We start from the raw sequence: 13213 nt of genomic DNA, 5'->3' as shown, positions 1-13213 counted from the left end.
TATTGTGTGCCTTTTTTGGGATAGGAAGATGAGATGAAAAGAAAAAAAAAGACATCTCTCTTTTTAACAAAAAGCTTATAATTTCTGGAGGAAAACACATGTAGAAGAGCAGCATCAGAGGAGATGTGCATGAGTGATAGAGAGAAAGCATCGGGGAGAAGCTGGGTCTCGCTGGAGGAGCGGGGACTGCTCCAGGAGGTAGACTGTGCTAGGGGAGACTGAAGTTTTCCTTGAGCTGCCAGGGCGTAAAGGATCTGCGTGCAGATCAGACCTGCAGCTGAGCCGACGCAGCTTGTTGGGTAAATAGAGGCACAGGAGCGTACTCCAATAAAGGGAGGACAGTAAGTACAAGAAGTACAGTGTGGTGGGAAAGGAATAGGTTTGGTACGGGATGTACCTTATTCAAATTCTATTTTCAGACTCCTATGAGTTGTTCAATCTTTCTAAGCATGAGCTCTTTTTCACCTGTTAAAAGGAAAAAACAAGATCTACGGGACCAAGGGATCGTCTGAAATAAATGAACTGATATTTTAATTTCTTGGCACATAGTAGATGCTCAATTTGTTTTTGAATTATTTTTCTTCCTGGTTTCACTAATTTGTGGATAGTTCCTATTGACATTGATACCTCAGACTCATGTTCGTATTTAACTTATTATTCCTCTATTTCTCACCTGAGATCTTAGCTGTCTGTGACCATATTCATCTTCGTAATCAGAGCACTGCAGATACAGGGGGTCTGACGTGCAATAAATAATTGATGTTTGGAAAATTAACTTACTAATATCAATTTTTTTTTTCATATTTCAGCAGGTGTTAAGTATGGATAAAATCCTTGCTAACATTTTGTTTCCATATTGCAGCACAGGTCAGGGAGTGCTCATTTTACTTGGAGTATACAAATGAAGAGCCTGAGACAGACAAAGGTGACCCCTGGCTTAGTGCACGCCACTAGGAAGACACAGAATTTAATTCAAAACTCAGTTTAGATCATCGCGTATGTTTGCTGTTGCATATTTGGGGTAATTTTTTTTTAAGATTTTATTTATTTATTTGACAGAGAGAGCACAAGCAGGGGGAGCAGCAGGCAGGAGGAGAGGGAGAAGCAGGGTTCCCATGGAGCAGAGAGCCAGATACGGGGCTAGATTCCAGGACCGCAGGATCATGACCGGAGCTGAAGGCAGATGCTTAACCGACTCAGCCACCCAGGTGCCCTGGGGGTAATTTCAAAACAGGCAATTGGCAGAGAATTACCAGCCCAAATTGAGCCACCCATTTGACTAATTTAGCACTAGTTTTTTCAGAAGTTTGGGAGTAGTGGTTGTTGGGAGGTTTGCAGAAAGTCGAGCCATCACCATTAAGGAGTTAACCTCCAGAGACAGCAAGGCATGCACTCACCATCAACTGGGATGAGCTGGTGCCTCTGAAGGGCACAGCTGGGGAAGGAAGAATTGCAAAGAAAGCCTGGTTTGATATTGTCAGAAAACTCATAAATGTTTCATAAGGGCTACTCACAAGGAGACGAAGATAAAACCTCACCAAATGACCTCTTTTGATTTTCTCATAATGGGAAGATTATAAATCCAGATGAAACATCAGGCCAGAATGAAGACCTGCCTTTTGAAAACCTGAAAATGCCTCGTCAGAATCCATTTTGTCCTATCTGATCCTGCGACGTCCCCCGCTCCTCTGCACTTGAAGAGAAAGGAGGTTATCAGATTGTCACAGCAAGGCTATCTGTGGCGTCCCCCGGGTGGGGGGAGGAAAACCCACCCCAGCCCAGCTGATGGCCTGGCCAGCAGCATGAATCCTCTCTTCACTGAGAAGGACCCACAGGGGCTGGGCCAGACTCCTCTGCGGGCCCGGGCTGGTGGCCCTTTCAGGCTGACACGCGGCCCTCCGTGGTGGCCACCAGAGCTCAGGCAAATGGCATGGGTGTCATACATGTGAGGGACACGCCTGTGTGCTGACATGATTTGGGAGCCGTGTGGCATTGTGCAACATAGTGCTTACAGAGACATAGTTCCCTATTATTTCACTGATAATGCCTTCCCTGTAGAAAGACAGAAAATATAAATAAGCAAAAAGAAAATAAAATTATCATTTATTCAAGAAGCAAACACAGCCTCTTCTGTGTCGAGTGAGAATCTCCCCAAATAACAAGTTTCAGGAAGCTTATCTTTCTCTCCAAAATTCTTTCTTCTCCTGCAATGTCCCTTCTCTTGATTACATGCGGGCAGATGATACCCTCGGACTGTATCTAAATCAACCCAAAGAGAAACATATATACACACAACATGTAATTTCAGTGTGCATGGTTCCATGTAGAAAATATACTTAAATCATATATCTGTGTATGTTTTTGTGTCTATTTTATTCTATAATGTGTTAATATGTACATATGCATATGTGTATGCATATTACAAAGGATATATATAAAATTATATATTATAGATAATATATAAATGTATATATTATATATGTATAATTATATGCAAAGACACACACACTTACACATAGTTTGTACTCAGTATGGTGGCCATTATGCGTACTCCCCAACCCCCGCTATACTCAAAACACTCAAACCCCCAATTCTAGTTTGCTTGAGACCTAAGTGGCCAATGGGCTTTAATGACCTAGCGCGCCTCTTCTCATTGCAGATACACCATCCATTTGGGCCTGAGGTACACCATGAGCCTTAGAGTGTTCTGGGAGCACCTGCCCCCATGAGTACTGCAGCTGCAACAGTGTCCCCCCCTCCTCCATCTGATAAATCCCACCCTAACCCTTGGAGATCAATCCTGCCTTCCATCTCTTCCATGAAGCTTCTCTGAATTTCCTAGACCACAGTGAGTACCCCATTTCTTTGGACTCTTAGGACCACACACATTATGTATATAATCTTATATTTCCTTCTGATAATGCTTGCACAAGAGATTTCAAATTTAGTGCCTCTTCTCTTTCAGAGTTATTGACCCTTGTTCTCAGGATAAGGCTAATTTCTTTTCAGTCAATTAACTTCCCTCTAACTCAGTTTCCTCATCTACAAATGGTGGTGATAGTTTGCTAGCCTTTCTGGATCATTGTGAAGATTAGATGAGTTATAAATTAAGTATATATATATATATATATATATATATATATATATATATATATATATAAAATGATGGATGGAGGGAAAAAGAACTCCAGAACTTAGTACTCACCTAACAAATACCTGTTGAATTATATTAAAATGTGAATACACCCCTGAGCCTATGAGTCACTCACTATTATTATCATTTTTGGTAGTTCTAATAGGAATCTCTCATTCTTAGCTCTATGGCATATGTCCAACACTGGATTCTTAAAAAAAAAAAAAAACTTTCTTCCTTTTGATTAGGTCTCATTTGTACATAAGTTCCCTGTATCCAAAGTTCTCCATACAGTACTCTAAGTTCCCCCAGTGATTCAATGTATAATTTTTCTGTACTCAGGGACACCTGGACCCATTCATTCCTTTCTGGTCTAAGGTGTTTTTACAACTTCTCCTTAACACTTTCAGTAAGACATTTTAACCTCATTGAATTTCTGTTAAGGTGTTTTGTTGTGGTTGTTTGCCAAACTTTCTTTGCATATGTTTTGTAAATGTACCCCTTGCTGCTCTGAAACATTTTCCAGAAAGGGAAAAAAATTGAAAATTGACTAAAGCAGAATGGAGAGAATACCAAATAGCCAATTTTATGCTTTTCTAAAGATTATTATTTTAATTAATAATCTGGGGGCAAATTACATTAGTCATCACTGAAATCATATCAAATTAACCAGGTCTTGCCCATATGAGCTAATTTGCAGGTAAATACTACTGCCCCTGGGTAAGCATGGGGCTCCATCCTTACATGACTTCCCATAGATGAATAAGGGCTGGTGATCACTGGCTTCCCATTCAGCATCCTCTTTTGCTGGGACAACCTCAGAAACAGAAGACCTTTTGCCTCATCAAGGACACATCCTTATTTTTTTTTTACTCCTTCTTTTCTTGTTCCTTTGCTTCTAAACCTGGTATTGGTTAGAGGAGGTGAAATCTTTTCCAGAAGATAAAAATGAATCAGCAAGATGTTCTTCCTTCTGCCTTCATATGAAGCGGGAGAGCGAGGTTCTTGTCTCATTGAGTCAAGGAATGAATCTCACAGACAAAGGTGAGTGAGTAAAGCCATAGAGTTTTATGAAGCAAGGATACAGAAAAGGCTCTCAGGAGTGAGAGGGGTCCCACAGGGTTGCCCCTGAGGGCTTTTAGGGTTGGCCTTTTATTGAAGGCTAACCAGGGAACTTAAATCTTTCTGACTTCTCTACTGACAGCACTTTTGTGTAAGCAGGACTAGTGATAACATCTTTAATGGCTTACTTTTTAGGGTTTGGTTATTCTCTGTTGATCACAGGAGACTGTCTATAAATAAGACTCCCCCCCTTGGACACCTAGGGAAGGGTGGTCTGATGTGTTCCCTTATCTCTGGTTTCCCTACATCTCCACATTTTTGAGACTTCTCTGAGCATGATCCCATAGCCCCCTATCTCTCCCTACCTAGCCCTGCCTGTCCCTTACTCACCTAGTTTCTTTGCTTCTCTTGGACAGGAAGATAAATCTGATTTTCCTCACATCTTTGCATGGCTCTGTCCTTCACAACATCCAGGTTCTGCCTCAATGTCACCTCCTCACAAGTAACCTTCCATAACCAACTGACTTTTCTCTGCTTTAATGTCTTCATGGCATTATTTCAGGTTCCCTCACTAGAATATATGAACTCTGATGGCAATTAATCCAGTTTCCTCACTGCCAAACTTCCCCTGTATATAGTGACAGGCATATAAGAGCCACTGAGAAAAATATCTGTGGAAGGAAGGAGGAAGCGAAAGAAGAAAAGAGAAAGGAAGGAACACTTAACTGGCAACATTTTCACTAGAATGATCTGGACTAGGAAGGCATCTAGAGCTGAAAATGTGCTCCAGGGGGACGATCCCCAAAGGGTGGTTTTTATCTAAGCGCCTAGAGCGCTCGCTAATGGAGCCATTTAAATTCTTTATATAGCCCCAGTTGCCAGAAAAGAAACATGGACTTTAAAGAAGACTTAATCCCCAGAATACAATGTAGATATTTGGCTGAAACAGTTCTGTACTGCCTTTGCCATCCAGGTGTGGTTTACCTGGGAACGCAGAAGACAATACTCCCTGACAGACTGGAGTCCAGCCACAAATAATGGGCTCCTGTAAGAAGAATAGAATAGGGTCTGGGGGAGAGGAAGGCCAAGCCATTTGCTTAGGGCTCAGCTTTTCTTAGCCTTTAAAAGAAAGGCTTCAAAGGTCATCATAGTTGCTGCGTGAAGGAGTTCTTTGATTTAGGAGTATAAAGAGAAATTCAGGGCAAAATCACCAGGACGTTGTGTGATGATGCAGGTACACTTGAGGTGAAAGAGATTTTAAAAAGAGACTTCAAAAATGCTAAAATGTGCCCTAAACACATAATTTAATTAACAGTATTCAAATCTCTATGTAGCCACATACTAATTATCTACCTCAGGTGTTCTCACAGGAGCTTCCTTTCCTCTGAAGGCAGTCCCTTACTCAAAAGCCACTCTTCCTTCCTGCTGGTGAAGATTCAACTCCTCAAGGATCCTGCCACATCAAATATTTGGTTGCATAAGAACAGTTTCTAGACATAATCCTGCTTGAGAGCAGCCCCTTCTGCAGAAAGCAGACACGCTCTGGGAAGCCCCCAGGGGTGTTTCTCTGTGCTCGGTGTATCCTAGGCTGTGAGACAATAACCCACGGCCCCAACCCCTCATGGTCTAATGCAACCAAAACTGATTTCTTGGGCTCGAAGAAATGTCTGTTGCAGGTGCAGTCAGGTTTCCTGCAGGAGGTGGCTCTGTGAGAGGGGAGGCTTCTCAACTATAGCTCTCCTGTCCCCACCATCCTTTCCTGATTGCTGCAGTAAGAGAAAGGAGCGTGGAGCCTGGAGCACCAGCCTGGAAGGGGCACGCATCACTTCCCATTACGAGCAATTGCCAGGAGTGGTGGCGGTTTGACATGGAAGCCGCCGTAAGGAAAGGGGATGAGGAGGGTAGTTGTCCCCGCATGCGGGGAATACCAGAAGCACTAAGAACGTCCACCATAGATCATTAGTAGGATTTCTCGTTCTTTTCTCGGTTCTTCAGCACAGATTTTTATCCCTTAAGATTCAAAACTTTCTCGTGAGCTACAGTTCTGTAGAAGGCAGAGGCTTCAATACCTCAATATTGAGAAGCCCACACAATAAAATACATACCACCTGCTCCTCCCCAAATGCTTCTCTGTCCCATGTTTCTTAGCTCAGGAGATGGGAACTCTGTTTGGCAAGCTTCCTGTGCCTGAAACTCAGAGGTTATCCTTTCTTTGCTCTATCTATTCCCTGAGACTTCCTATCACATCAGTAAGTAAGTCCTGTCAATTCTTAAATGTTCTTTGAATCTAACTTTTATATATTTCCAAGGAACCTGTTTTGATAAGGCCTCACCTGATCCACTGCATATCCATCTCCTACCTCCATCTCTCCCTTCACCCCAGCTTCCTCTCCCCCAGCAACCACACATTATCTCACCATGGCCAAGGTCTCTAAACATCTGCCAATGGGTTCCATCACTCTTAGAGCAAATCTGAATATCTAACATCTGCTGGAAATCCCAGATTGTCCTTTCCACACCTCCAGGCTGTGTCTATGCTCCTTCCTCCCCACACTCCCTGCACAGTGATCACTCAAGAGTAGGAGCCCTCTGTTTTCAACTCCTATGTTGGATTCTGTCTTTGAAGTCCTTCACATCTCATGGGCTATGAATATGGTCCCACAGGAGGTCATAAAGCCAGAACACCAGGGGTCCCAATGCCAGATCACAGAGGGTCATAGAGTGAGATTATCAGGGGTCTAAGAGGGTCACAGAAGGGTTTGATGACAAGTCTTTAGGGTCTCAAACTGCATCCTCTTCCCACTACAAGCTCTTAAGTCAAGAGTACCTCATTAATATTTGTTGGGTAGAACTGCAGAGAAAAGAGTAAATGTACAGAAACCTTTAGGTGAGTTGAGGAAATCTGAGAAGATGTGGTTGGCTGCTTGCAAGCATCTCTTTGGGTGTCTCAGTGTCAATGAGAAATAATTATATTCTTTTCCTAAAGACCACTGAAGGCTTCTGATAGAAAGATAGGGGGCTTTAACAAATGTTATTAGAGCTCCTTGAGACACTCAAAGAACCTTTAAAAATGTGATTCCCACTTTCATCTTTACGGCCAGAAATGTTAAGTACTTAATTAGCATTTTTATCAAATCACTAATTCCTGAAAAAAAGAGTAGAGATCAAGCAGGAAACTTTCTAAAAACAGAACACCAGATCCAGCCTATCACTCCTGTATCTTCTGGGAAATAACCAACAGAACACAGGGAGCTCACTGTTGATATCTTCACACCTGCCACCTCTCACTTCCACCAGGTGTTCCTCTCCTTCCAATGTTGGATATTTGAAAAGTCATGCTAGCTGTGAACTTCAGTCCATCCCCATGGCCTCCAGGGAAAATCATTTAATTGTTTAAGTATTCACAATAAAAGAATCATAGGAGAAAATGAAAGCTGTACCTCAATGCCAGGCTCCATTATGTGATCTGCAAGAAGATCCAAGTAGTAGCCACCAGTCTTTGGCTTGCTGGTTTATGACAGGCTCTGTTCAGGGCTCCATGCAGGCTGCCATATTTACTCCTCTTTGTATTACATATCACAGCTGGATGAGGTAGTTCTGTGCATCTCCAATTTGCAAGTAAGGAACCTAAGACCTGGCAAAGGCTTCATTAACACTTGATAGTGCTTAGTAAGTACTTCCTGTGTCATAGACTGTGCCCTAAGTGCACTAATTTACTAACTTTTTTTAAAGATTTTATTTATTTATTTGAGAGAGAGAGAGAGAGAGAATGAGTGGGGATGTGGCAGAGGGAGAAGCAGACTCCCCACTGAGCAGGGAGCCCAACACGCAATCTCAGGACCCTGAGATCATGACCTGAGCCAAAGGCAAACACTTAACCGACTGAGCCACCCAGGTGCCCCCTAAGTGCACTAATTTAATCATCCAATCCTCATGAGCTCTTGCACTCAGACGCTCTCTGAGGAAGCTGGTCTCTGGCTGCTCACAAAGGAATCTGATCTACCATCCAATAATGTTGCCATCTTAACAGCGAAGTGTTTCCAGCAACAAAGACACGGGAGAGAGAATGTGAGATTAGCAAGGATGTTGCACAGACCTGGCCTGGAAGAGGAGGGCATGATTTCCACCTCCATTTCACTGGACACTACTCAGCATCATGGGCCCACCCTCACTGCAAGAAAGAAACATTCTCTGCAGATGACAAACTAAGAAAAAAGGACCCCAATGTCTATATCATTAGAAACATCAGGTGTGTCTTTTTCTTTCCTAATCCAGCACACAGGTTCTGATGAAGGTTGTATTCTCTTAAAAATGAGGGAACAGGGGTGCCTGGGTGGTTCAGTTGGTTAAGCGTCTGCCTTCAGCTCAGGTCATGGGGTCCTGAGATTGAGCCCCGCATTGGGCTTTGCTCAGTGGGAAGCCTGCTTCTCCCTCTGTTTCTGCTTCTCTCCCTGCTTGTGTTCTCTCTCTCACTCTCTCTCTCTCTCAAATAAATTAATCTTTAAAAAATAGAAAGTAAATAAATTAATAAAAAAAACAATGAGGGAACACACAATTATATAAAGGAAGAGAGTAAAAACATGGGCTTTTGGAGTCATGCAAACCAGGGGTTCTAAATCATTCTCTGCCCTTTGTGAATTCTGTGACTGCTAGCATGTTCTATAATTGTATCATACCTATTTCCTTAGCTATAAAATGGCACATTGTTTTTGTCAATAATTTATTCTTAAAACCAAGATTACTAGGTACTTAGGAAAAAAGAAAAAAGATGAATGAAAATAGATATTCCCTGTTCTCATGAAAGTTATATACTAGCAGAGAAGGCAGACAGTAATAAGATAATCAATAATCATAAAAATAAATGGAAAGTTGTATTAGTTGTGAATCTTAATAAGCATGTGTGCATGATGTCACTAGAATGTATAATGGGATATTTTTCAGAAGAAATTAGGGGAGAAATTTCTGACATGACCATGACTGCTGGGAGCTCTGAAGGAACAGGCAATGGGAAATGGGTGGGCTGAAAAAGGAATGCGAGGGCTCTTTTCAAAGGCATTAAACAAGACCAGAGATTTTTGGACCGCTAGAGGTGAACCCCTGTTTTCCTTACACAAATAGATGCAATGAAGACAGTAAAAGTTATGAGTGGTTTTTACACTGTGTAAACAAAGAAAAGATACTACTGCACATCCTACCTGCCCGACTCACACAAAAGCTGAAATAAACAAAAACAAAAACCTCTCTTCCCTGAAAGGCAGTAAGTGAATCTTGTGTTGGCAATGATGATCACTAGTGTGCCTCTGTTGTTCTCCTTGGTAATTCACTGCAGGACATCTCGCACTGGGGTGCAGACTCAAGCCTAAGAAATCTGTGATTTATGAGTTGTTACTTATGTGTTCTGTTAAACCAGTCTGCCCTTTGTCCCTGAGAGTTGAATCAAACCTCAACTGTTCTTTGCACCAAAATAGTGGCACGGTGGCCACTATACAGTCAGTGCTCAATACGTGTTAGTTTTGGCCCTTGATCTCCACAGCCCTAGAGACTGAGACAGGTGTAGCACTCCATCTCTGTGCAGCCTACGCTTATCAGCTGCATGCAGATGTCAACTAGCATGTTTCCAATATGTCTCTGAGAAGCTAGAGGTCATATGTCCCTTGATGACACATCTGAATATTTCAGGAGAGCTTGTCTTATTGGGCTGTATGACATAATCATGGGTTCCTAATCACCATCTACAACCTGCTGGACCTTGGCTTGGAGAATCATCATGCCCCAAATCTGAAGAACCTAAGTCCCGTCCACAGTGTCCTATGTGGTTACTAAGATTCATTCTAATTGAGAAAGAACATTAAGTTAAGAAGGAATGAGGCACATTTGATACTTAATATGTTTATTTTCTTCTTATTTTATTATTTTTTTCAAATTCCAGGTAAGAATTATAAATTAAGAGTGAGTTGGCCTTTTCATAAGAGCTGAAGTGTGTATTCCATCAGATAGTTGATTACACCAGTTTCTGGGTGAGCAGACACCTGTATTCTGGCCTCCTCCTTGCTACTCCTCAGGAGAGGAGATTCAGAGAGCAATACACAGGAATAGTGGCTTTGCCACTTACGTGACTGTTAACATGTTTAAATAGCATGGTATGTATAAAGCATCCAGCACAATATCAACCAGAGACCAAGGCGGGACAGTGGATACATTGACTTGTATGCCTTACTCCATTTGTTTACTGGTCATATAGTCTTGCCTGAAAGGTTCTATATAAAATTTGGAAGCTGCATCTGGGTTCTGCAGAGAAAAGCCATGATGAATTGATGTCTACCAGGGTCATGGGAAGGAAAGGTGATGAGGGGGCATGTAACATCCTCAGGCTTACTTATCTATCATCCCTGTAAAAGGCAGTTACTATGACTTCCCACACTCCACAATGTCCCTTGGCATCAGTGGCCTCATCAGTCTAATGGGTACAGTCAGACCGACCATATGTGCATCCCAGGGAGATAGGAACTGCAGCTGAGTTGATGTCTGAGAAAACTCTTAGCAAGGTCAGTGGTTGAAAAACATCATTTGAATGATTATTTTTCATTATTTAATCATTCACAGATCCTAGAGTGGCTTATAGAACTTTATAATTTTATTGCATCACAAAGCCTCAGTTTAGAAATGCAAAATTAGAACAAATATTGTCTTGGAATTCAAATAAGTGTATTCTGACTCCATTGCCCCCTCCCCAGGATCCAGACTCCTTGTCCTAGCAGAAATTCATGACATTATCTAGCACCAGTCTGTACCCAGGAATACATCTTCCAGAACTCTACCTCGTGTTGTCATATTTCTGCCTATAATAAACACAGAAGCTTCCTAAACATAGGAGCCTTGTCTGATGTGTTCCTGGCAGGATCCCTCAGGCTCAGAGAGTCTGGTACATCGTAAGCCCATAAGAAAGATTTTGTATAGTCCTCCTGGGAGTCAGCCCTATAAGGAAGCAGTTGCCCTAGGACACAAAGCTTTGCTGTCGTGGGCAAAAAGATTCTACTTGCCCACAATGTACATGCAGGTGGGTGCAGTGTGGTAATGGGGAGTTTGACAGATTGTGTGCAGCCAGGGGTTTGGGCTAGCTCTACACTCTCCTCTGGTCTATCAATGGGCACACAGGAAGACTCCTTCCATGCTAGAGATGGGAAGCCAGATCCAGCCTCCTGATTCAGGGAACCTTGCTAATGAGTTCATGTGTCAAGACCCCAGGGGACAACGGATGACTAATTGAACTCTACATTAGAAACTAATGATACACTGTATGTTAACCAACTGAATTTAAGTTAAATAAACAAATAAATAGATAAATAAATAAATGAATGAATAAAATAAGTTTTAAAAAAAATCCCAAAAAATGATGATTTCTAAGTAAAAATGCAGCCTAGGGTAATGATGACTACTTCACAGCAAGTGGGCAGGTTCTTGGTGAGGGAGAAAAGGTAGACACCCTGACCTAACAGCCCCCACACTGAACTTATTCCAGATGTCTTTCCTGACTCACGTTTATCTATTCACCCCATTGCAATCTCTGGAATCATTTTAAAACATAAAACGATTGAATGCCTCACTTGTTTGTTTCTTAAAGTTCTTCAGTGGCTTCTCATTGCAAATAGAGTAAAATACAAAATACTTACAAGTTTTAGACTCTAGGAGATAATTCATAGTCTGACACTCCCTGCCTAACTTCCCCATGCTTTCCCTCTCATACCCTATAACAGCCTCCAGGGCTTTATTTCCATTTGTGAAGCTCTTCCCACGTGATGTGTTGGCATTTAACTTTCTCTGCTTCAGGTTCTCTTTCCCCTACACTGTATGAGTCTGGCCCCTTTCATCTTCTTTTCTCATTTTAAATATCGTTCTCTCCCACCATCCTGTTGAAATCGGTGCCCTACGCTGTTCTCTATTAGGGACACTGTTTTCTTCCTATCACTGACAGCAATGTTTTATTATCTATTCATTGCTTTGTTCGTATTTTATTAACTGTCATCTTTACTGGACTGGAAGCTTAAAAGCAAAGACCATATGGTTTGGTCTTCTTCTGGATACAAGTATCTGCAATTGAATCTTGCCTAAACCATTGTTGAATGCACATTGTAGGTCTTAATAAAATTTGTAGGAGGAAGGACAGGAGCTGGGAAGGAAGGAAGGAGGGAGGGAGGGAGGGAGAGAAGGACGGAAGGGAAGGGGCAGGAAGTGGACAAGTTCATGATGTCAGCGAGGGCTATGAATTCACTAGCATGTAGGAAGAACCACATCAAGTTCAACTGACATCTCTATGAAACCATCCCTGGTGCCCATGGGTAGGATTGAGTGCTCCCTTCTCTATGTTCCCATCACACGCATTCTGTATCTTTGGAAAGAAAAAACAAAACAAGAGTTACAATCCTATGTGATGCCACTCCCACCACAAACACCCAGATGACAGAGAGCGCTAGCGCACTGTGTGGGGCTGGTGCGTAATAGTCCGACAATAAAACTAACTGTGGTTGTTAATACTAGCTTCAGTGGTAGTATCATAAATAAACTCTGTACTTTCTGTGTAAACTAAATTCAACTTTGTCCTCTCCAAGCCCATGTCTGTTGGTGTCAGGCTTATTACTCAGGACATGAGCCTCAGGCTGAGGTTTTTTTGGGGCTTCTGACCCCTTTATGTCCCAGCATCAGTAAAGGCTATGCCTCCCACATGTGCGTTATAGCAGCTCTTCTTCAATTTAATGTACAGACAGAATACCTGGGGATCTTGTCAGAGCGCAAAGTCTGATTCAGTATATCTGGGGTGGTCCAAGCCTCTGCCTGTCTAACAATTCTAATACACAGACCACACCGAGCAGCAAGGCTCTATAACACATTTGAATCCAGACCGTCAACATAAAAGCACGTTATCAACCTCAGGAGGAATTTTCTTGTCTGTTGACAAAAACCCCCCGGTAAGCCTAGAGCCATAATTCAGTGTCAAAACTAATTTCAGATAAATTGAATGGT

Source organism: Halichoerus grypus, chromosome 5 (assembly GCF_964656455.1).
Source record: "Halichoerus grypus chromosome 5, mHalGry1.hap1.1, whole genome shotgun sequence".
Classification (NCBI taxonomy): domain Eukaryota; kingdom Metazoa; phylum Chordata; class Mammalia; order Carnivora; family Phocidae; genus Halichoerus; species Halichoerus grypus.
The sequence above is the reverse complement of the archived record's forward strand: the minus strand, read 5'-3'. Positions refer to the sequence as shown.